General features: G+C 36.5%; 1 long non-coding RNA gene across 1 annotated transcript in view; it reads left to right on the top strand.

Annotated features, from left to right (window-relative positions):
- LOC141513249 (uncharacterized) overlaps positions 1-21,547 on the top strand; it is a 28,296-nt gene extending 6,749 nt beyond the window's left edge. The window contains exons 2-3 of the long non-coding RNA XR_012475747.1: positions 6,741-6,811; positions 21,465-21,547. This is a non-coding gene — a long non-coding RNA (uncharacterized LOC141513249). The remainder of the gene's footprint in view (positions 1-6,740; positions 6,812-21,464) is intronic.
- Positions 21,548-25,092: the final 3,545 nt, after the last annotated feature.

Genomic DNA, 25,092 nt, shown 5'->3' with positions numbered 1-25,092 from the left:
GAGGGAGAAAAAATAAATCCTTAAAAATGGAAAAATAATTTTAAAAAACGATTGCAGTAATTTATGTGCAAGGTGATAAGGGCCCAGACTAGGGTTTGGTCATATACATGGGGGAAAGGGTACATATCTGCACAGTGTTACAGAGGAAGAATCAGAGACTTGAAAGCTTTGACAGAGTGTGGGATAGGTGAAGAGAGAAGGACTAAGGATGGCTCTGAGGTTTTGAATGTGGATGATTAGAAAGAGATGCTTTCATAGAAATAGAGAAGTTTCAAGAAGGATCGGGTTTGCAGTCAAGTTAATGAGACTTGGGACTTGCTGAGTTTTAGGATCCCACCCAGAATTAGCATGGATTTATCTAGCTGATCTTTGGTAATAAAGAACTGCGGTTCAGGGGAGAAGTGAAGGCTGGATAGTCAGATTTATAACTCATCTCTGTAGAGTTGATCATTGAAAACTGGGACCATGGGAACCAATGAGATCACTAGAATGATATTGCAATAGAAGAGAAGAGGGCCCATGGTAGAACCTTGAGGACTGCCCCTGGTTTTGGAGCAAGATATGGCAGATGATTCAGCAAACGTATCCAAGGAGAAGTCTGGTAAAAAACAAACAGGATAGATTAGTGCCTAGGAAATAAAAGGAGGAAAGAGTGACTGTCAGAAAGCTGCAGAAAAATCAAATAGGATTGGAATAAAGGAAAAAAACACATCAAGTTAACCAGCTAACAGATAATCACTCATTGAGAGAGTAATTGTCAACTGATAGGCTCAGAAGCCAGAATACAGAGGTGGAGAAGGTAATAGGGTGATGATGCCTATACCAGATACCTCCATATCCTCTGCAATCTGGCTTTCCCCTTTCTCTCCTCCTCATCTTATATCACTCATATATTGCCCCCCACTATTTTCTCCCTCACTTCTTTGTCAGATGAAAAAATGACCCTTCTCCTTGCCAAAGTCAATTTCTCTCCGTTCATCCTTTATCTTGTCACCTCCTTACCATATTAGCTTCCTTCTACATGTATCCAGTATCACTTCTTTATTTCCCCTTTGTTATTCCCATACATATGGAAGTTCCTTGAGAGCAGGGACTGGTTTTGATTTTTTCCCTTTCCTGGTAACCCTAGATAATAACACATTACCTAGCATCTAGAAATACTTGGGGATCTCTAGTGAGTTTTTCTAGAACTTTGTTTAAGGAAGCAGAAAAACAGGATGATAGTTTGAAGGGCTAGCTGGACCTAATAGAAGATATCTCAATATAATTAATAGTTGTAGACTTCAGGAAAGAAGTCACTAGATAAGGAAAGATTGAAGGATTAATTAATTAGATAATTAAGAATGAAATGTTTAAGAGAGACAGGCTTCTAGAGGAAACAGCACAGCATCTAGGGGAGGGTAAGGGAGTTGGCACTGGTGGAAAGGGAGACTTTTTTCCTCAGAAACTGGAACAAAAGAGAAAAATGAAATTATGTAGAGGCTTTTGAGGTATAGAGTAGGGGATAAAGAGGAGCCCACCTCAATGTTTTCAGTACCACAGGAACCAAGGTTTTCTGCTAAGACAAGAAGTTGAAAAGTTTGAGGAGAAAAGGTTTGGACTAGCTACTTCAGGGAGTACAATGAAGTCAATTGAAGAATAATAAAAGGATTTATGTGCAGTAGTGTCAATTTGCCAGGGGACCCAATCTGCTTCATTGTGTGACACTCCCCAGTTAAGGTAAGCAGTATTCCAATAGGAAGAGGGGTAGAGAGAATAGGCCAGTTGCTTTTTGACAAGGTGTAAGCAATGATCACTAGATCCCTTCTGACTCCATTTCCATGGAAATAACTCTGTCTTGTAGAGCAAGTCAAACTGAAATTAGAATTCTAACTCAAATCATCAAACACTGAATTAAAAATTTGGAAAGAGTGGTCCCAAGCATAAAATATTCATTTTCATTTTTATGTCTTTAGATTTTTAATCCTGAAAAATGTGGGTCTTCCTGTGGAGTTGCTATGAGCATATATGCACTCACTATATTTTGGTAACTGAATAATTATCCAAATAAATCTGGCATAGATGATATAGATAGATGTGTTTATATATAAAATATATACACATGCATGTATTTATATAAGTATACATATATATTACATAGATACACATATGTCTATGTCCATTTAGATACATAAGATACACATCCATATAGATGCACATTCCATAAGTGCATATTTGTAGGCAAGTACAAGATACTATTTTATTGAATATTTAGGACTGAGATAGAACTACCAAAAATAGGCAGTCCTGGAGAGAATAGGAAAAGCAAGTGGAAATGAATATTGGAGTGGGGTTTAGGGGTGGTCTCACCACATGTACTCTCTATAAAGAAGGGGTCTTTGGGCATGGGGGAAATAGGCAGCCTTCAGGCCTGGAGCCTAGTGCACCAACCGCTGCTGTTTGCATAGCTGCAGAGCCCTTAGGAGAGACTAGGCAAAGCTAGCTTGAATTCCAATGAATATTTACAATTACACTGCTCCAAAGCTGAATCCAATCACAGCACTGCAGTCTACAGGTTTTATGCATCAAAAGAAAATGAGAGGAGAAGAGCAAAAATGGAGTTGCCTTTGGAGAGACTTATAAACACAGATCTCACCGCTTGTGGCAGAAGTAAAATGCTTTATTTCTGATAGGAGCAATTTATTCTTCAGGCACTTTCCTTGATATTAGAAAGTACCTGACTGGGTTTTGAAGTGAGAGAGTCTTCAGTAGGTGATTTTTTTAATTCAGAGCAAGAGAAAAGCATAGAAAGAATTGTATTTTATAATCTTGATTTTGTTTTCTAACAGCAGACTCCAGGGACATGTGGGAAAATCCCTAAACTAGTCCACAGTCTCCCCCATTTCAGCTTGTACTTTTATCCAGTTTTCACAGATTATAGTGTCCACATAGAACAATTCTGGCAAAAGCCGACCGCCATTTTGTATCTCGAATTTATAACCTTCAGATGATTGTCTTTAAATACACATAACTCACTTGTTCATTTTTCACATGGGATCTTGGGGCACCCAAATAACTGTCAAAAACCAAGTATTAAAAACTGGTTAGAGCTAACCATGACTTTTATATATGCCAGAGTGAATAAAATTAAATATTTTTAAAAGACTCCAATCAGGATGTAGTTGCAGTTAAAATGACTAATTTGATAAATTATGAATATTTTATCGGGGTACTTGAGCTCCACGTCCTTGGTTGTTAGTCTAACATGACCTGCTCTTCTACACACTCTGTCTCACGGAGAAAAATTTCTCCCTCCAACATCATCTACCTTTTCCTTTCTGGAATTGGGCATTTTGATTTTCTCGCTTTACCATAGACACCTGATATTTGCACCTGGCTTCTGTGTCCAGTTTATCACTTTCCCTTTATTCAGTTTTTTAACCTTTCTTCCATGGACTCATTTGTGTCTCTATATGAGTGAAAAAGTATATAAATATATATATATTTGGTTGAAATGTTAAAGAATCTGTGATGGATGCTTGGGGTCACCATAGGCAGCATCTATTAAATACCTAACCTATATAAAAGAGTACCAGCTCTCAAACAGCAAACATCCACTGATATTTTTCATACACAATAATTCCTATTGAACTAATCAATAGACTGAGGAAGTCTAAATTTCAAATACTGTCTCAAGGATATAGGGTCCTAGACAAATCACTTAACTTTTCTAAACCTCATTCTTCATCAGTAAAATGTGGATAATTATCAGCAACAGCCACTCCCAATCTAGCTTGTGATAGAGAATTTTTAAAATGCTTTAAATTATGATTTAAAAAAAAGCTAAATAAATACAAATCTTGGTTGGTTGGTTGTTGCCCCTCATACTTGAAGAGAACCACACCAATTTTACTGTTATAGTCAAGTTAAATTGTGTCACCTGGAGTTGATCAGACCAATACAAGCTTAGCATGCTTTCCCACATGTCTGGTACAAATAGTCCAAGTGAACACCTGGAATAGATTCTCTAAACTTTCATATCTTGAGTTTATTTTGAGAAGAAACTTCAATTCAGCTTTGCTCATAGAGCCCAACACCTTCTCTGATGAAGACACACCATGCTGGACGATCTTGGGTCATGCAGTCAAACAAAAAGATTCACTTTTTCTGATGCCCAGGTGAGCACTTGCCCTATGTGAGTTCTCCATAAAATAGACTTTTGGGAAAGTGGACATTTTCCTATCAATTAACACTAAGAAAACAGGTGCTTCACCAGCCACACTGCACCATCCTTATATAAATCCTTGACATCACATAATAGCAGAAGATGATAGACAATAATAACTGCTTTGGGATCCTCAACTGCTGAGCTTTGAGTAAAAAGAGTCTCCTGTGCATTTCTATAGAAATATTTTTGGTTCCCTTCATTTTTCCTACAGTTGAAAAATGTACTAAGTAAAGTCTTGATAACTAGCTAACTAATTGCCTCCCCTACGGATTTTTTAGACCTTCTATAGCAGCTGTAGCTGAGTAGAACCTTAGTAGACTGAGTCTGTGAACTCACATGAAACTCTAAAGTTGCCATAAAAAGAGAGGGAAAAACCCCCCAGTAACCATGATATAAGAAAAAGTCAAAGCAGAAGAGATTGATAACTGAGAAGCCCTTTAAGGGACAGGCACTGGTATTTTAAAAAGTTTACAAGCAGATCGTTTCATCTGCTCCTGTTTGAACATTGCCTCAGTCAGACAGATTGCATTTTTTTCCAAACTTTGTAATAGCAGTTCAGTGGATTTGAGAAATAATTAGATTTGCCTGGGCATCTATACTAATGAATCTTTATTAATATCTCCATAGATTAGATTGAGTTTACCCCCAAAGTGCCAATGGTAGAGTTGTGAAAGAAGAATTGATGTCTATTTTTGTTTACTATTTAGTCAGTCATTTCCACCTCTTCCTGATGTCATGGATCATAGTACGCCCAGTCATTCTAGATTTATTTCCTGAAGTCTGCCCAAGCTTATGGTTGGAGCTCCCATAACTCTATCTACTCATTTCATCCTCTACCATCCTCTTTTCCTTTTGCCTTCAGCTTTTTCCCAATATCAGAGGTTTTTTCCATTGAATTCTTTCTTCTTATTATATGGCTTAAGTATTTAAGCTTTAATTTCCATATTTCCTTCCAAAGAATAATACCTAAATTAATTTTTCTAAGTATTGACTTATTTTTCCATTTTTAGAGAATCAAGATTTATGCTAAGCTTTCCCCTTGGAAACTTTCAATATTCATTTAATATTGGGGAAAATATATGCTAATTAGAGCATGACATATTGTATCATAGAAGGAGCCTTGTAGTATCTTAGAAGGATTTGGCACCAGGAGGACATCAGTCTCTGACTTTATTGTGTGTCTAATGCCTCTCAGGATGCTGATATTTGGAGAGTGCATTCCTAACTCTATAGGGTAGTTGTAAGGAAAGTGCATTACAAAGATTATGGTACTATTGTAAAATGAATTATTATTTGTGGTCCAACCCTTTCAATGAAATGCAAAGTCAGACTCATAAACATGTAAGCACAATTTTGAAACACCACCATATTCATTTTCAGCGTATTTCTTTATTTCATAGCTTTGGCATTCGCAGCATTTAGAATTGGAAGGAACTTAAAAGATTATCTAATCCAATCATTTTTTAATAAGAGGGAACTGAGGCCTTGAGAAGACAGCGTGACCCAATGGAAAGGTCATGGAATTTGGGTTGGACTCTCAGCTCTGTTGTGTGACCTTGGGCATTTCAGAGTCTCTGGGCCTGTTTCTCCATATGTAAAATGAGGTGTTAGGCTCAAATTCTCATTCAACTCCAATCCTAAATACTCTTCTCCTCTTATATGAACTTAATATCTTCTGACTCCAAATCTTGCACCCCATCTGCCATTATAAGCAGTGCTGTATAAAATCCTACCTTTTCTTCTGCTCAGTCTCATCCTTTTAAAAATAAATTTTTCCTTCCGTCTATAATATCTAATTAGAGTTGATGTCCTTATACTCCAATGAACTCAGGTTTTCATGCCTTTTGTTTGGTTCATTTTGGGTCATGTTATGTCTTTTTGTTTAAGTTTGTAAATATTTTGTTGAGACATCACAAATGCTTCCCAGCTAATACCCCCCAAAAAAGTACCCCATGGAGAACATTCCCTGAAATGAGATCATTACTTATTGACAGTCAAGGCAGGAGGAAGCTAGGTGGTGCAGTGGATAGAGCACCAACCCTGGAGTCAGGAGGACCTGAGTTCAAATTTGGCCTTAGACCCTTAATAATAATCTAGTTGTGTGACCTTGGACAAGTCAACAACCCCATTGCCTTGCAAAAATGAAAAAAATTAGTCGAGGGAGAGGGATCCTTCCCCTTTGACAATACAGTATTAACATTCATCATCACATCTAACCAGAATTGTTGCAGTAGATCGTTGAAGTTATCGTGCCTTTGTTTCTCAGATGGCTGTCCTATGGCCTTCCCATGTTGAATTCTTCACATTTATCTTTTGTTGTTTTAGTAGAGCATTGTTGTCATTGTGCCTTTTGTTTCTTAGATAGCTGTAACACTACAAACCAGTCTTCCCATGTTGAATTCTTCTCATTTCTCATTTGTTATTCATACACCACAGTTTGTTCAGCCATTTCCCAATCGTTGGGTATGGTTTTTGTCTCTAGATTTTTGTCCTTATGATGTTCTAAATTCCTATTTCTCTTCCTGGCCCTCAGGTAGAAGAATCAAAGACTCAACTGGATGAGGAAGTGACCATGAAGAGCCAGTATGGCCAGACATGAAAAAGGTATCATTTGTAGGTAGCTCTTAGAAAAGATCTCGGACAGAGGGGAATCAGATCCTCCCTTTTTCCTTTTTATTCCACAACACTATTTCTACTTTTACCATTGGTAGCCATTAATCAGTATTTTAAGAAGCAACCTAATCATCCTAAGAGCAGACATGTTTATTCCCAAGGTACTACTTTGAGTAGCCTATTTAAAAGGCTCAAACTCCAAAAGATAATTAACCTAAATTCCTCTCCTCCTTCTGCAGTCTGGCCAGTCATAACCATTTGGGGCACTTTCATTAAATTCTAAGGGAATATAACACATGGAGGAGATAATAGAGTAGGGTCTTGTGAGGCACAAGAATTAGGAATTGCAAGAGTAATTCCAATACTATTGAATATCTATCTTTAGTTTATTATCAATATAAATGGGTACCTAAAAGTTATCAATTCTAATATAGATGATATTATAAGTGGATTTATAGATTAAAATGCATTTAAGTGATTAACAGTGATATGCTAGAGTTTTTATAGTATTTATGTTTTGTGCACAACAAATGGACTAATTAAAATTTCAAAATACACTTGACTAGGAAAAAAGCATGCTTTGATGACCCAATGTTCCTCAGTTTCACCTATTCATATTGTGTTCATTTCAAAAACAATGCCAGTTGCAATTTCCCACTTAAAGAGGCAGGAGTAGAGTGGTGTAATGGTGGCATCATGTACCCTCAGGGTCTTCATTATTCATTTTTTTCTCAATAAAGACATCTAGTATAACTTCTTCATTTTACACCCAAGAAAATCAAGGCCCAGAAAGGCTCAGGAGCTGACTTGCCCTAAGTCATATGTAGTAAATAAGTAACAGATTTTGAACTCCAAATCCAGAGGTGGCAAGATTTATGGTGGATTAGATTGATGGACCTGGAGTCAAGAAGCTCTAAATTCAAATGCAAACTCAGACATCTGAGCGACCCTGGGCAAATCACTTAACCCTGTTTGCCTCAGTTTCCTCTAATGTCAAATGAGAAATCTAATAATGCTTACCTCTCAAGGATATTATGAAAATCAAGCAAGATAATGTTCATAAAGTACTTAGTGCCTGGCAAATAATAGAAACTTAACAAATATTTGTTCCCTTCCTCTTTGTCATTGTATCATGTGCCTTCCTAAACAATTTGAAAACTTAAACTATATCTGCTAATAACATCTATAGGCTCACTGGGTAATATGTAGGTTTGATTGTTTAGACTCTGCAAGCACATGAAAACCCTAGGTGCTTTATATTTTAAATGTCCAACACATTACCTGATACTAGAAATCTAAGCTATCATAGTGTAACCATTGGTTTAATAAATACCATTGTTGCAAAAAATCTAAAATAGTGCAAATAATCCTGTCTATTGTTTTCTACTTTTATTTTAAAAATCAACATTCTTGTGGGCATTTTAGAACATTTTCAGAAACATACTTGGCAATGAAATTCTAACACATTGTAGAAAAGTCATGTTACAGATCTGAATTCCTTTTCATCAGGAATTGTTGAAAGTCCTTTATTTCATTGTATATCCACTAAAATGTTTTTTTTAATCCTTATGTTTTCTAAGTTTGGATAGGTGCAGAGAAAGTCATAGATACTAACTTTTAAAATTAATATTATTTGTTTCTGTTGCCTAGTTTCATCTTATTTAATATTTTATTTTCCCAACTACATGTAAAAACAAAATTAACATTTTTTTTTCAAATTTTGAGTTCCAAATTCTCTCCTCTCTGTCCTACCCTTCTCATGGAGAAGGCAAGCATTTTAACATAGGTTACAAATATATACAAAGCACATTTCCCTGTAAGTCATTCTGTGAAAGAAAAGACAAGAAAAACAAGAAAAATAAAGTAATGAAAAAAGTATCTTTTATCTTTATTCAGGCTCTACCAGTTCTTTCTCTGGAGACGGAGAGCACCTTTCATCATAAGACAGATTGGTCTTGCGTCATTGTAGTCCTGAGAATAGCTAAGTTATTTGTAGTAGATCATCATATAATACTGTAGTCACTGTGAACAATGTTCCCTTGGTTCTGCTTATTTCACCTTGCATCAGTTCATGTAAGTCTTTACATGTTTTTCTGAAATCATCATGCTCATCATTTCTTATAATACAATAATACTCTATCACAATCAATGCAACAACTTGTTTAATCATTCACCAATTGATGAGCACTCCCTCAATTTCCAATCATTTTCTACCACTCAAGAACTGCTATTAATATTTTCGTGTACATAGTCCTTTTCCTTTTTGCTTTTTTATCTCTTTGGGATACATATCTAGTAGTAATAATGCTTGTTCAAAGGGTATTATGCATGATTTTATAGTACTTTCCCAGAGTTCCAAATTGCTCTCCAATATGCTTGAATCAGTATACAACTTCATCAATAGTACACTAGTTTTTGAATTTTCCCATATCCCCTTCAACATTTATCTTTTTCCTTTTCTGTCATATTAGCCAACCTGACAGATTTGAGATAGTGTTTCAGAGTTGTTTTAATTTTCATTTCTCTCATCAATAGTGATTGAGAACATTCTTTCATATAACTATAGGTAGCTTTGATTTCTTTGTATGAAAACTTCCTGTTCATGTCCTTTGACCACTTATCAATTAAGGAATGGCTCTTATTTCTATAAATTCGATTCCATTTTCTATATATTTGAGAAATGAAGACTTTGGCAGAGAAATTCACTATGAATTTTTTTCCCACAGGAATGATTACCAACTATATATTCCCCTTCATCCTATTTTTCCTATTTATCCAACTCTCACACCTTTTTACCCTGTCTATTCTCAAAAGTTTTGCTTCTGACTTTTATCTTCCCCCAACTACCCTCCCTCCTCTCACCTCCTTCCCCTTTCTTATTTCCTTCTCTTCCTCCTTTCCTCTACGGTAAAATAAATTTCTATCACCATCTGTCTATGGATATTATTGCCTCTTTGAGTCAGTTCCAATGAGAGTAAGGTTCATGTGTTGTTCTCCCTGTTTCTTCCATTTTCCCTTCCAGTGTAAAATCTTTTCCAGGTCTTTTTTTATGACAGATAATTTATCCCATAATACCTCTCCCTTTTGCCTTCTTCCGATGCAATCTTCTCATCACTTTTTATTTTTTTAGCTATTATACCATCGCATTGAACTCACTTCTCTGTTTTCTGTCTGTGTACACTCCTTCTAACTGCCCTAATAACAGGAAAGATTTTAGGAGATATGTCATTTTCCGATGTAGGAATATAAATAGTTTGACTTTATTGAATCCCTTATGGTTTCTCTTTCCTGTTTACCTTTAGATGTTTCCTTTATATTTGAAAGTCAAATTTGTGGTTCAGAAATTCTTGAAAGTCCTTTATTTCATTGTATATCCATTTTTTTCTCTGAAGGATTATACTTAGATTTGCTGGGTAGGTGATTCTTGGTTGTAGTCTTAGCCCTTTGCCTTCCAAATTTCATATTTCAAGCCCTACAATTCTTTAATGTAGAAGCTGATAAATCTTGCCAGATTTAAAAGCTGCCAGATTATGGTTTCACAATATTTGAATTGTTTCTTTTCAGCTGCTTGCAGTATTTTCTCCTTGAGCTAAGAGGTCTGGAATTTGACTCTAATATTCCTGCAAGTTCTCATTTTGAGATCTCTTTCAAGAAATGATCAATGGATTCTTTCAATTTCTATTTTACTCTCTGGTTCTGGTATATCAGGGCAGTTTTCATTGATAGATGATGTCTAGGTTCTTTTTTTTTTGAATCATGATTTTCATCTAATCCAATAATTCTTAAATTATCTCTCCTGGATCTGTTTTCCAGGTCAGATGTTTATCCAATGATATTTTTTCTCCTTTTTTAATTTTTTGTCTCATAAAAATTTTGTTTGATTGTTTCTTATGTCTCATAAAGACATAAACTACCATTTGCCCAGTTCTACCTTTTAAGGAGTTATTTTCTTTAAAGAAGTTTTGTATCTTCTATAAGTTCTATTTGATAAGGAGTTTTTCTTTTCAGTGAATTTTTATGTATATTTTTCCATTTGGTCTGTTCTACTTTTCAAGGCTTTCTTCTTTCTCTTCATTAGATGTTTTTGCCTATTTTATCATTTGAGTTATTCTGTTTTATAAGGTGTTATTTTATTCAATATTTTTGTTCCTTCTTTAACAAGTTATTGACTCTTTTTTCATGATGTTCTTACATTGTCATTTCTCAATTTTTGCTCTAACTCTCTTACTTGTTTTTCAAAATCCTTTTGTAGCATTTCCATGGCCTGAGACCAATTCATATTTTCTTTCGAGTTTTTGGATGCAGGAATTTTGACTTTGTTGCCTGCTGAGTGTGTGTTTTGATCTTCTCTGTCACCATAGTAACTTTCTACGGTCAGAATTTTTTCTGTTATTTGTTTGTTTTCCATTCTATTCTTAACTTTTAAGTCTATGCCAAAATGGCCTTTGCTTCCCAAGAGGAGGGGGCACTATGCAGCTACTTTCAGAGATAATTCTGGGGACCTCTAAGTTTCTAACTCTTCCAAGGTATCTTATATATAGTCTATATTTAATAAGTTGTTGGATAGAATTTACATTATAATATAGTGAAAATGGAAAGCAGAGGGAGGAAGAAATAAAAAGGAATACTCACAGGTAAGGGATCCAAAAAATTTTCATTGCTATTAAGAATTATAGCATAATTCTACTAAGGCCTAAGAATACTAAATGATTCCTCATGCCTCAAGAGCTTGATGAGCAGTAACTTTTCCCTGAAGGGTTTCTGTTTTTTCACATGTGCCATTTTCTTTTCCCCAAAACTCAAGCCCAAATCTTAAAGGATCCAGGGAAATGGGATGTCATTATTTAGAGTCTTATCAATTCAAACATGAGATTTTGGATCACTGCCGTACAGTTATGAGGAAAGCTTAGATATTTAAATTTCATATTAGAGTGTTTATCATTAAATGATCATTGTTATCTAGAACTATATTTCTCCAGGAACTTAATAGTTATGCAAGGAGGGGTGACTAGGTGGCATAGTGCATAAAGCACTGGCCCTGGAGTCAGGAGTACCTGGGTTCAAATCCAGTCTCAGACACTTAATAATTACCTAGCTGTGTGGCCTTGGGCAAGCCACTTAACCCCATTTGCCTTGAAAAAACTAAAAAAAAAATAATTATGTAAGGAAAAACTTGAATAGCCTTTTCTTCTCCATCTTGTTTCCTGACACTTCTAGATGGTGGTAACCAATCAAATATATTGTAATTGGCTACATTTAAATACAGATTCTCCAATCACTACACTTAATGTTGTAGCGATGAATAAATTATCTATAGCAGAGATTCTTACCTGGAGATTCATGTTCTTTTAACTGAATTTCAATCCTTGGTCTCCTTTGCAGTCCTATATATTTTAGTTCATTCATTGAAAAATATTATTCCGAGAAGTTCATAGGCTTCATCAGACTGCCAAAAGGGGTCCTTGGCACAAAAAAAAACCCCTTAAGAACCCTTGAACTTTGGCAGTTCTTCATTATTCCATGGGATCTGTGATCTCATTAACATTAACATTAACATTCCTTCATTGCTGATCACAGCCCATCCATGCCACCATCTTATCCAGCTTTCTGCCATATCTACTTATAAATCTTCCATATTCTTCTGAATACTTGCTGTCCATAAGTTACTAGAAGTTAGGTGGCACTATAGGACATAGAGTGTTAGGCCTACAATCAGAAGGACTCGACCTCAGACACTTAATAGCTGTAGGAACCTGGGCAAGTCACCTAACCCTGTTTGCCTCAGTTTCCCATCTATAAATTGAACTGGAAAAAGAAATGGCAAATTATTTCAGTATCTTTGCCAAGACTGAAAAACAGCTACACAACAATCATCCCTTATTTATCCCTACTTCTCATTACATGACAAGTCTATCTTTTCTTAATCATTCCTTGTAGCAATGACATTTTTTAAACTCTTTCACTTATATTCTCTTTTTTATTATTGTTATACCTTTTGTTTGTAAAGCCCATCAGACCCACTCTGTATGTGACTTTTACCATTGGAGGATCCTCAACTTCAGTTTTCCAGAGACTAGTGTTTCTTGACTTACAAAGATACATTACCTCCAAAAGAATCTTGGCATTAAAAAGAGGAATTGTTATTTTGGAGAGAAATTTGAGGTCATTAAAAGAACTGTGTGGTTTTCCCAAGTCAGCTTCATATTCTCCAAAGACTAACATCTTTGCCCATTTGTAGCCATTATCCAACATCCTTATATTTTGGCAAAGGTGAGTTTTAGAAGAAAGATTTCTGAACAGATTCCATGTTCACTCAAGTCACCCAATGTCCAGCTAATGGCATGGCCTGAGGCTGTGCTATTCTGGCATCATTTTATACTACATCATCACTGACTAGAAAATTGAGAAGAGTGATGGTTGTTCTTCATGGAGGCAATCAAGAGTTTTCAGTATTCAAGATAAAGTACTCCCATTGAGCTTCAGGCTTTGTCAGTGTAAATCATTGGGGAAAACATGAAGCACACCCCCTCCATAGAGGAGTACAAAGCAACAGGTACTATCTGTCTCATCAGTAACAACAATCTTTTGTATAGTGCTTTATAATTTTGAGGGTACATTCTCACATTCATACTCTCATTTTACCTCATATGACCCTTACAATCATCCTTTGAGGGACAGAGAGCTAGTATTTCTCTCTCTCTCTCTCTTAAAGAAATGGAAACCTAGAAAGATGTCACTTTCCCAATGTTAGGACCCCAGTTCTTTTGGCTTCTAATAATAGAGTCTCAGTTATAGGTGTCTGAATGGTCATTTGGTGTAACCCATTGCTCCAAAAAAAGAGTAATGCATTTGACAAGTAATCATGGACATATTGCACAGAATTTTCAATCCATCTGTGATGTGTTCCATTTGTACAATGCAGACTAGTCAGTATACACCTACCTTTATGCTGTTGTGTTGTCACTTTGTTGTTTTGTGTTTGCTTTCATGTGTCATACCTTTGCATGTCGTATTGATATTCTGTGTCCCCCCACTTTCTAAGAAGTTAAAGGTACCATGACTTTTCATAACACTTGATAAATCTAACTAAGACTACAAATTAACTATTATATTAATGTACTGTATTTTTTATGCTGGGTACAGCCCTCGAATAATTACTTTATTTTAATGAGACCTTAAGATAACCTAAGTTTGAACAGCCCTGGTCTAGGGGAAAACCCCTTACCTCTGGAGGCAGCCAATTTTTTTTTGGAAAAAAACTTTTGTTGTAAGTTTTTCCTCTCATCAAGCCTAAAATTCCTTTAATTCCACTTGCTAGTTTGCTTTCTGGGGCTATTCCCTATTAAACCTTCTGTTCTTCAGGCTAAACATCCCTATTTGTATAATTGACCCTCATAGGGTATTAACTAGAGTCTCCTTACCATTCTAATTGTCCTTTTCTGGACACTCTAGTTAAGTTTCCTTTTTATACTGTGAAAACTAGAACTACCCACAACAGTTCTGAAATGTTCCAGTCAAGGGTAGAGTGTACACGACTACTACCTTCTTACTCCAGGATACAATACTTCTCTTAATTCAGCTTAAGATCACTTGTCTTATACTGACTGTAATAACATACTATCAACTCCTGTTGAATTCAAAGCCCTCTGAAACCCCAGACCTTAATCAGATCAAGTATTTTCTGTCCATACCTCTGCCATCCTCCATTTCACTTATAACAATAGTTTTCTAATTGGTCTGTCTTCCTCAGGGCTCTCCACACTCTAATCCCTCTTCCAGTCAGCTTCTGAAGTGCTACTTCTAAACCACAGGTCTGACCAAATCACCTTCAATCCCAACAAACTCCAGCGGTCTCTTTTGAACCCTGTGTGCAAATATAAAATCATCTCCTTGGTACTTATAACTTTTATCAATCTGACCCCTTCCTTAAATTTCCATTCTTACACCTCCCTCCCTTCTATCTACTCGATGATCTAATTACAGTGACCAATATATATATTCAGACCCTACCTCCGCTAGTGTGTGTATATACTCCACTTATGTTGATTCATTTGGCTCAAATAATATTTGGGGGGGGGGGTTGACTTATGTAATCCTGCAAGAAATTCTCTAGAAATTGCTACTAAAGGTTGCCTACAGCAAAAGATAGATATGCATAGGGACAGAGGTGGTATTTGTATTACAGTTGATGATGATTAAAGACAAAGGTTTTAGAAGAGATCAGCTAGTTAAGAAGATAATAAGTCCCAAATAAGTCCTAAAAGGAAATAAATCCCCCCAAAATAAAAATGAGTCCACCAATGACATTTTAATGATGAAGTCAGGCTCTTTGTTATGACCACTTGCTTTTCTAGTTCAGAACCATCCTTAATATATGGTTGAATTTCACTATAACTTTCATGCCTCCCATCACTTAGTTGGTTGGCATGATCCTCTTCAATACCAAAGGACAATTAGGAAGAAGCTCAGGAAAGAGTTTGGGGCTGGATATATAGATTTGTGGGTTGTACATAGGCATGATTTTTTTTTAATTCAGGACATTTTTCACCTCTGACCAATAATACCTTTTTTATACTCCACAATCTTTAAAAAATTTTCCACAGAATTGACAATCTTCACAAATCTTTTAAAAAATCACCGATGGTGATACAACATTTGCATTTAACCATTCTTTTACCACCTGAGGAATGATTTTATCCATGCCAGGTCATTTTAAACCATCAAGGAGCTAAACATTCTCTTATCATCTTCCCTATTATCTTGGGAGTGAACTTTCATTTTACTATATTTGCCTAATTTTTTCTAGTCCAAAGATCATTCCCTTTAGAAGAGAAAACAAGCCAAATAAGAATGACCAATCCTATCTCTTGTTTTGCTTCTCCTCCTCCCTCAGCATAGGAAAAACACCCTTTGTGTTCTCTACTTTCCTTACCAACCTCAGCTGCATATTATTGTCTTCAGAATTTCAGTCTTGATAACTTCCTATCCCTTCTTAGCTGATGTGTCAATAGAAGTTTAATCCTTAGATTTCTGCCAGTCCTACCTTTAATTCTGAAACTGCTCTCCCAAAATCTAATAATTTTACCTGTCCTCTTATAACAAACTCAAAGGTATGTTAGTCACTCTCCCTTATATTTTCCCAGAACAGAATTTTTCCATTTGCTCTTCCAACCTTTAAAAGCTGGATCATTAAGTCAAGTCAAGTTATCATTAGTTTCTCTGTTTTGACAGAGCTTTAGCAGATTTCCAGATAATTGAAGTCCCACATGATCCCATTTATACCAAGCTTGTAATGTTTCCCAAACTGTCCTTCAAAGTACTTCCTCTTTTCTGGGCAGATGATCTGTGAGATGCTCTAGTGATACTTTCTTTTCTGATTCTACTTCCATTGATCCTACTCAGATGCTTCCTCCCTACTTCCTCTCTCTGGTTTCTGGATTTCTTCTCTAGTATGTCCTTTTAATATGCAATGCTATACCACTGCCCTTTAATCTACCTTGTTTCTTTTGATTAAGAAAATTCCAGAGACAAATTCAAGTCATAGGTCTTATCCCCTCCTTGTAATTATCTCACCAATATAGAGGGATATCTGTAAGGTTACATTTTTCTCCTTGAATTAATATCTTTAGATGATTCCAGCTCATTGTCTAAACTTTGTATATTTTGGTGTTGACATCTGAGGTCATGGGCTAATATTACTAACTCCTTTTTATTGCATTTTGCCTCATGAATTTCTGTTTCAACAGTTATTCTTCCATCATTTTATCTACTCTCTATATCTGTCTTTATGAATGTACATGTATGCTCCTTCATCTTTCCATTTCAGTTTAAAATACTTTTAGTTAGATTGACAAAACTCCAACAAATGTATCCTTCCTGTGAGTCCTATAGTTTAAGTTGTGGTACCACAATACAAATAACAGTCATTTTCCAAATCTTTCTCCCCTAAAATTCTATATATGAGAATATAAAGTATATACAGCAGTAGTGTTGAAAACCACCTCTGCTCCTGCGCTCATCTACTCCGTGCTAAAGATGGCCTAATTTTAGTAGTACTTTCTTGATTTCTTCTCAGAGTTTCATTTGTGTTGAATGAATCAACAGAAGTAGGTTGTAGTTTTCCAATTTGCTAAGTCGTGGGAGGTTTTCTATCCTACTCTAGATGAATGTACATCTCAGGAATTCAGAAACTCTCTCTACTTTTACCAGATTAACAAATGGCTGCCTCAGTATTCCTCAACAGCCCACAAATCTTCTTGTCTCTTCATTTCCACTAGATGATCTGAGAGCACCCCTGGATCTATATCTTAATTTTTTAGCAGACAAGCAACTACTTCCTTCTCAAATAATCAAGCCCGGGGGTGGCTAGGTGGCTCAGTGGATAAAGCACTGGCCCTGGAGTTGGGAGTACCCAGGTTCAAACCCGGTCTCAGACATTTAGTAATAACCTAGCTGTGTGGCCTTGGGCAAGCTACTTAATCCCATTTGACTTGCAAAAACCAAAAAAAAAAATAATAATCAAGCCCTCTCCTCTTCAGAAAGAGTTTTGGTTTTATTTTCTTGGCTTCAGGTGTGCTGTGGTCCTTCTTCCCATTCTCTTCTATGTGACATTCTTTATCTAGCAATATTTCTATCTTACCAGAGTTCCTTCTGCTATTTCGGTTCTTTTTCTCTTTTTGGGTTTCATATTGATGTCCTAATGTTTAAAAAATATTGATCATTATGCCTATTATTCTAGACTGGTACCTTTTTAAACAATTGGTTCACTATCCCATGTTGCTCAACCCATCCCTTGCCCTAAGGCTTGCTTTGTGAAAAGCGAAAAGCAGTCATAATACATTCCTACTGCCATGCTCGCAAGATCTGAATCCCCCTCTGATCTGCTGCTACATGCCCTTGTCAGAGGTTGTCACTCAAAGACTGGAGGGCCACTTAAATAGTCTATGGGAGATTCTTGTTCAGGTACTGGTTTAATTAAATGACCTCTTGGATCCCTAGAACTCTTTGATTTTTGCTATTTTGATCAAAAAAGAGAAGGTATAAGCCAAAGAAAAGATCATTAATAATGCTTAACATGAGATAATCAATCAAGGATTTACTAAGAGCCCTGGAGATAAAAGTTTGTTTCAAGAGGGAAGTGAAATAAACCTGTTCTTAAGAAAAATCTTTGGTGACTATGTAGAAGATTCTTTGGAAAGACAGGACTTGAGGAAGAAAGACCAATTAGGATGTCTGTAGTCTAAGTAAGAAATGATAAAGATGTGAACCTAAAATGGCAACTAGAAAATTGATAAAAGGAATCAGACCCCAGAGATGTTATGGATGAATGATAGGTTATACAGTGCTTGTGGAGTGAGGAGTCAAGGATAATAATGAGGTAACTAACTTGAGAATGTGTGTACCATCAAAAGAAACAGGGAGGTTTTAATAAATGGCATGTTTAAGGGAGAAGAGAATCAGCTCTATTTTGAAAATGTGTATCCTGAGATGTCTCCAGTTTGAAATGTCCAATAGGCTGTTGATTGTGCAGGATAGACACTCAGAAGAGAGACTGGGGCTGGACCTATATAGATTTGTGAGTTTTGTGCATAGAGATGATAGTTAAACTCATGGGAACTGAAGAGATTACCAGGCAAGAGTATAGAAAAACTAAAGAGGGCTCCCCACAAAAGCTTGGCATATCTATCAATCAATCAAGCAGCCAACATAGAAGATAAATAGTCCGACAGAAGCTGAACAATAAGATAGGTAGGAAGAGGATTAGAAGAAAGTAGTGTCATGAATACTCAGAGAAGAGAGTATACCCATAAAGAGAAGGAAGTCAATATACACACAATTTGAGAAAAATGAGTACTGAGACACCATCGTATTAGACAGATTGTTGATGACTTAAGGGGCATTTCAATCAAATGATGAGAAAGGAATGCAAGTGCATATTTTGTCATAGATTATATCAAATATACTATATATAATATTGTTATAAGGTACAATGATCTAGTCAGAATAAGTCCAGGATAAGCAAATGGAGCTTTTAATCTGCTTTACACGACCACGTCTCCTCTATCCTTTAAAACAACAACCAAAACCTCACTTCTTCTCACTCTACCTACTAGCTATTATTCTATATTTCCCCTCCTCCTTGAGGATAAACTCCTTGAAAATGCCATCTCTAGTACCTTCACTTTCCTCACCCTTTTCTAAATCCTCTATAGTCTGATTTCCAGAATCATTTAAATGAAATTTCCCTCTTCAATAATCTTTTAATTACCAAATCAAATGATCTTTTCATAATCTTCATCTTTCTTGGCCTTTCTGCAGCCTTTGGTATAACTGATATTTCTTTTCAATACTATCTCCTCCCTAGGTTTTCATAACAATGTTCTCTTTTTTCTCCTCATATCTGACTACTTCTTTTCAATCTCCTTATCTAAATTATTCCTACTAATTGTGGGTATTCCTCAAGACTCTGATCTGATCTCTTTCCTCTTCTCCCAACATATATCTTCTCACTTGGTTCTCACATCATGTAGATGATTCCCAGGTCTATACCTCTAGCCTTAATCTCTCTCCTGAACCTCAGTTCTACATCAACTACCTTTTTTGAAGGATGCCCATAAGCATCTCAAATGTAACATGTCTCAAATAGAATCCATTATCTTTCCCTTCAAACCCTCCCTTCCTCACCAACAATGGCACCACCACTACCCCAGTTACCCAGTTTTACAATTTTGGTATTATATTATAATTATACTTGGTATATATTACAATTTGGTATTATATTTGATATTATAATTTTGGTATTAAATATTATACAAATTTGGTATTATATTTGGTATTAAATACAATTTGGTATTATATTTGAATATATTGTATTCAGATATATATTATATTTGGTATTATATTCAGTTATTCATTTAAACTCACCCCATCTATCCATTTATTTGTCAAGCTTTACCATTTCTATCTTCACAATATCTCTTCAGTTCATCCTCTTCTCTCCATTTAGTCAGACCCACACCATCTCTCAAATAGACAATTGCAATAATTGACTTCAAGTCTCTCCACTCCAATCCACCTTTCAGTCACCTGCCAAAGGAATTTTTCTAAAGAACATTTCTGACTATGTCATCCTCCTACCCAATAAACTTCAGTAGATTCCTATTACTTCAAGTATCACATATAAAATCCTCATTTTACCATTTCAAGTCCTTTACAATCTAGTGCCCTTCCTATATTTCTCCTCTTCTTACATTTTATTCCTTTCTCACACTCTGATAAATGACATTTCATCTCCAAACTCCATGCAAGCATTTTCACTGGCTGTCCCCATACTTGAAATGTTCTACCTCCATTCTCCTACCTACTATCCCTAACTTCCTTCCAGACTTAAGTTACACCCCACCTTTTTTTTTATCAGTACTCATCTCACTCCCTGTCTGTGGAGTTTTCTTGGCAAAGATGCTAGAGTGGTTTGCCATTTCCTTCTCCAGTTAGGTAAGGCAAATAGAGGTTAAAGGGCTTGCCCAGGATCACACAGTTAGTGTCTGAGAGCAAATTTAAACTCAGGTCTTCCTAACTCCAGACCTTAGTGCTCTATCCACTGAACCACCTAGCTGGTTTCTTATATAAACATAGGTATTTTCATATTGTCTATTTCATTAGAATGTGAGCTTTCTGAGAATAGGACAGATAGTTTTGTCTTTCTTTTTTAGCCCCAATGATCACATAGTAAATAATTTATAAACAACTGTTAACCATTCATTGTGGACAAAGTTGAGTTTTCCTTGCAAACCATTGGAAATAGTACTTTGTCTCAATTATCCCTTGCTTTTTTTCCCCTTACTAAAATACTTCAGAAGATATGTGGTTTGATCTGGAGAGGTGTTGTTCTTGTTTGTCCTTTGTTTTCAAAAGAGGACATCAGGAACTAGTTCCTCAACCCACATAAAGCATAGGTCCCTCCATACCACCATAGACAATCTCATGAATTATTTTGGCCAAAAATCTAATCATTTTTCTGGTGGCTGAGCTTCTGAACTTTGCTAGACTGGTCCTCCTGTGACAAACGTCAAAGAACTATGGGCAAGATGAGGTCAATGAATGATTTTTTTTCCTCTTCATCAGCCAGGTGCCATTTTCAAACCCTTTCTTGCTTGGAAGAAGAACCTATCAGAGCTTGCTCCTTTGAGAACTTAAGAGTGACTGCCATCTCCCAAAGGGAGATTTCTTCTCTGGTGTGTCTAAACTTTCTAGTTACATTTTTCTGGACAGCTATTCTTATATCCAATGATAACCCTGGCAACTTGTCCCTCCATTTCCTTTACCAAGAGCTTTTGAAATCCATTCACATACAAGCTGAGACTTAGGCTTCCAGCTCTTTATACTGTAGCTTTCTCTTCTTTTGTTGATTACCCCACCTTTCTTTTAATCTCCCTTTTAAAATTAAGATGATCATTGCCATGTGAAGAGTGAGAATTGCATGAAGTTTCTTTTTCAAATTAAGTATTTTGCAGGTTATGGGGCTAATTTCATCATAATTAGTTAATTTGATCACTTTTATTTGCAGAATCTTTTCCAGTTTATTTTTTTCCATATGAGAATTTGAACACACACATTTAATAATTTTTGATGGTTTATATTTCAGCATCAGCTGGGCAAGGCAGAATGTGCTCTAAACTGTCTCAGAATTTGATTACAACTGAGGAGCTACTACCCCATAAACAGTGAAAATTGGAAATTATCTCTAGAGCTGTTTGTTAACGAAGTCGAAGGATAACCTTTAGGGCTCATTAAAATTCTACTGATGAAAACTCTCGCGCTGTTTTCCCTTTCATGAATCTATCCCTATGTTGCCTCTGCTATGTGTGGAAATTGGTTTAGACCCTCCCCTTTTGCCCTCCCCTTTAATCTCTCCATCAGGTTTAGGCAGTGATTTTAAAGCCTGCAGATTTCTATTTCTCTCTACTCAGAGCAATTGTTGGGAATCTAAACAAAAGCCAGTGGGTCTCCCAATCTGTCCCTGCTACTTCCCCACCCTCAACCCCATGCAGTCCTACTGAATCTACTTCCTGCCCTAACTAAAAAGCATAAAATTATTTGTCCCTGGGGCAGTTAAGGGGGTGGGGGCATTAAAATAAAGGATGTTTTCCATAACTGGTAGTGGGCATATGAAAAAAAGAAAAGAAGGCTTGTTAAGCAGTTGATACAAAGCTCATATATGGTTATTGATTTATGTAGTTAAAGGTAATCATTATTAGAAATAGAATCACCCAGTTTTATTAAGAGAGTTCTACTCAGAATTATCAAGGTCACTAGGTCATTATTGGCCAGTTACGTTTAGTGATAATATCCCACCTCAACTTTGGACAGAATGGTATTTGAGTTTATATAGAGCATGAATTAATCTTGAAAAGAGATTGAAACCCTTGATGACACATCACTGTTATTTCTAAGCAGATGGAAAATAATTGTTTATGGAATTTGTGTTTTAATCATATTAAAATATTTGGCAGGGAAATACACATCAGTACACAATACAGAGACTGCCTTTGATCTGTAGTATTATCCTCCTTTGGGGCATTTTCCATGACTGATAAACTGCTTTCCCCCAAGTTCATAGGCAAATGATGGAAATGATAAAGGAAGAAAAAAGGGGAGGGTGAAAAAAACACAATACCAAAACCTCCCACTTGGCTATTTTGTCTCCTTGGAGAATGAGAAAAGCTTACATTTGTGCTAAGGATTCAGCTCAAATCTCACCCAATTATACACCCACATGAGGTTTAATATGAATGCATGCTCTCTCTCTCTCTCTCACTCTCTCTCTCTCTCTCTCTCTCTCTCTCTCTCTCTCCCCTTCCCCCTTTCCTTTTTTTCTCTCTGATACCCACCCATTGCAGGAATTCAGGTTACATTCATTCATGCAAAGATGCCACTCAGTCTTTATGTGAACTGCCTAAGCTGCTTATAAAGTATTTATCAGTAGCAGTCCTTAGGATATTTTCTTTCTGTATTCCTGTATTTCTTGGCAGTCCCCAGAATGTGGTAGGATAGTGATTTGAAGCTTTGCTTTTTTTTTAAACAAATGTTAATGGTCAAAGTGTGAAATCCATAGTTTTTGAATAAGATTAGGCATGGGTTGAATGCAGTTGTGGGGAAGACTGGGCACAGTGAGTTGGCCAATTTCCCTATTAATGAGTTTTCAGTGAGCAGAGTATAGTGAAAAAATTGAAAGGGAGAGGCGAGAGAGAGAGAGAGAGAGAGAGAGAGAGAGAGAGAGAGAGAGCAGACAAATAAGTCCTATTGTGGTAGTGCAGCTTCCTAGTCCCCCAACAACCCATTTGCCTCTTCTCCCAGCTCTGGTGGTAGATGGTCAGAAATTATTAAGAAACCAGGTGCCTCCCCATCTCATATAAAGAGATCTGGGGAGGTTTTCAATTTTTAGATGGGTTTTGTTTGTTTGGTTGGTTGGTGGATTTTTCCCCTCATTCTTTCCCCTCAGAGGAACACAACTAGTAAATGATTGGGTCTTTGACAGAACAAAGGTATTTTTGATGGGCTCTGTAATCTGGCGAGCTAATGCGGCCAGTCTCTCATTGTCTTGCTGTCTGATCCCATCCCTTCTGCCAGACAGTCACTGCGGGATGAGTCACTTTTAATGTCTGATAATCAAGGTGAATTTTCAAAAAGCTGCCATTTTGGAATTCTGCACTATATCACCATGTCAGGGACAAGGAGGGGAGAAATGAAGGAAAGGCTAAGATAGACACCTACTGCCCATTTGGAGTACTACAGGACTCAGCAACCACCATGCCGGCCCCATATATCTGGAGGGTCTGAGTCGATCAAGGCGCACATAATGAGAAGGAGACTATGTTAATTATAAATTTAAAATAACTTCTATGATAATGAAGATTATATGCACAGGAGAAAATGTCTTAGTTAAAACAGACTGGAGGGATAGAATTAAGCACCAGCCATTTGGGGCTATGGATTCTGTATCTACTGAATATATTGTGGTCCATTAAATAACCTAATACAAACTTACATTTGAAAAAGAATAGAGGTAGATTGTAGCTGTCTCTGCAGATGCTGTCTTGTCAGCTGTCCCTATTTAAAGCAACATCTGCTAAGGGATATGACTTATTAGATGAATAACAGCCCCACTTCCCAACCGGGGGACTGGATATTTCTGGAATCATTTAAAAGACTGAACCTTTTATTGAACTAGACTGTACTGTGTATTATTATCCAGGCAGAAGGCTGGAACCCCGGATAAACAAAAGACAGATCTAAGCATCCTGCGTGGCCAGGGATGGTCAGCATCCCCACCAGTGAGTCTAACAGCATTCCCAAAGAACTACTTTAGCTTTGGAATTATTTTTTTTATCATCAGTGTATTTCATGAGATAATAGGAGAATTGAGAGTAAAATGATATGATAAGAATGGCCTGCCATTTCTCTGTTTATTATTCAGAGAACCGAACACCTATAAATAGAATCAGGATGTTTTGACTAGGGAAATGCCGTCCTCATTACTAGCTGGGAGATGCTGGGGTGAGTTAAAGAGGAAGCTTCAAAGCCTTGTGCCACTTTATAAAAACAACAAACATTTCCATGGCCATTTCAGGGGCAGATAAGTCAGTGTCCACAGGAGTTAGAGCTACTCTTTAGAAGGAAAAGGGCATTTCAGAGAAGTACTGGTGAGGAGCCATGATGGGTATTCACCTGTTTTCTTAATAGAGAGATCTGAAAAACTGAATATATTCTTAATCAGTAATTCTGTTGGCAGGTATCAGACCTTAGTTTCATTCTCATCCTTCTTCCCCCTTAAAGTTGCTAACAGTGCTCGGGAATAGCCAAAGGAAGGGAGGGAGGGGAAAGGAAGGGCATGGCTCTTGCCAGCTTATAAATAAAAAGAGATGGAGAGAATCGGAATCGTGCAGCTGGTTAAGCAGTGGTTAAAAAGCATATCACTGTTTGCAGCATCTGAAAAAGGGATGGTAATCCTCTAAAGTCTCAAGTATATCACAAAGGAGAAAAATGAAGAGGAATAGTGTGAAATTAAGTCAAATTTCAACAGACTGGCTGATGAAAAAATGTCTTTCTGATGGGTAGATCTATTAGATTGCAGAACAGTCCCTCTGTCGGGAAAATTGGTGAAAACATTTGTAATGATCTAAGAGATGGTCTATAAAAAAGCTGATCGTGACATTCATATTTGGTTTCCTTCCTTCTGCTCCTTTACTGTAAGGATTTCTAAATGCCACCTT

This window comes from Macrotis lagotis, chromosome 1, assembly GCF_037893015.1.
Source record: "Macrotis lagotis isolate mMagLag1 chromosome 1, bilby.v1.9.chrom.fasta, whole genome shotgun sequence".
Taxonomy (NCBI): domain Eukaryota; kingdom Metazoa; phylum Chordata; class Mammalia; order Peramelemorphia; family Peramelidae; genus Macrotis; species Macrotis lagotis.
Note: the sequence above shows the minus strand (reverse complement) of the source record. Positions and strands in the feature narration are given on the sequence as shown.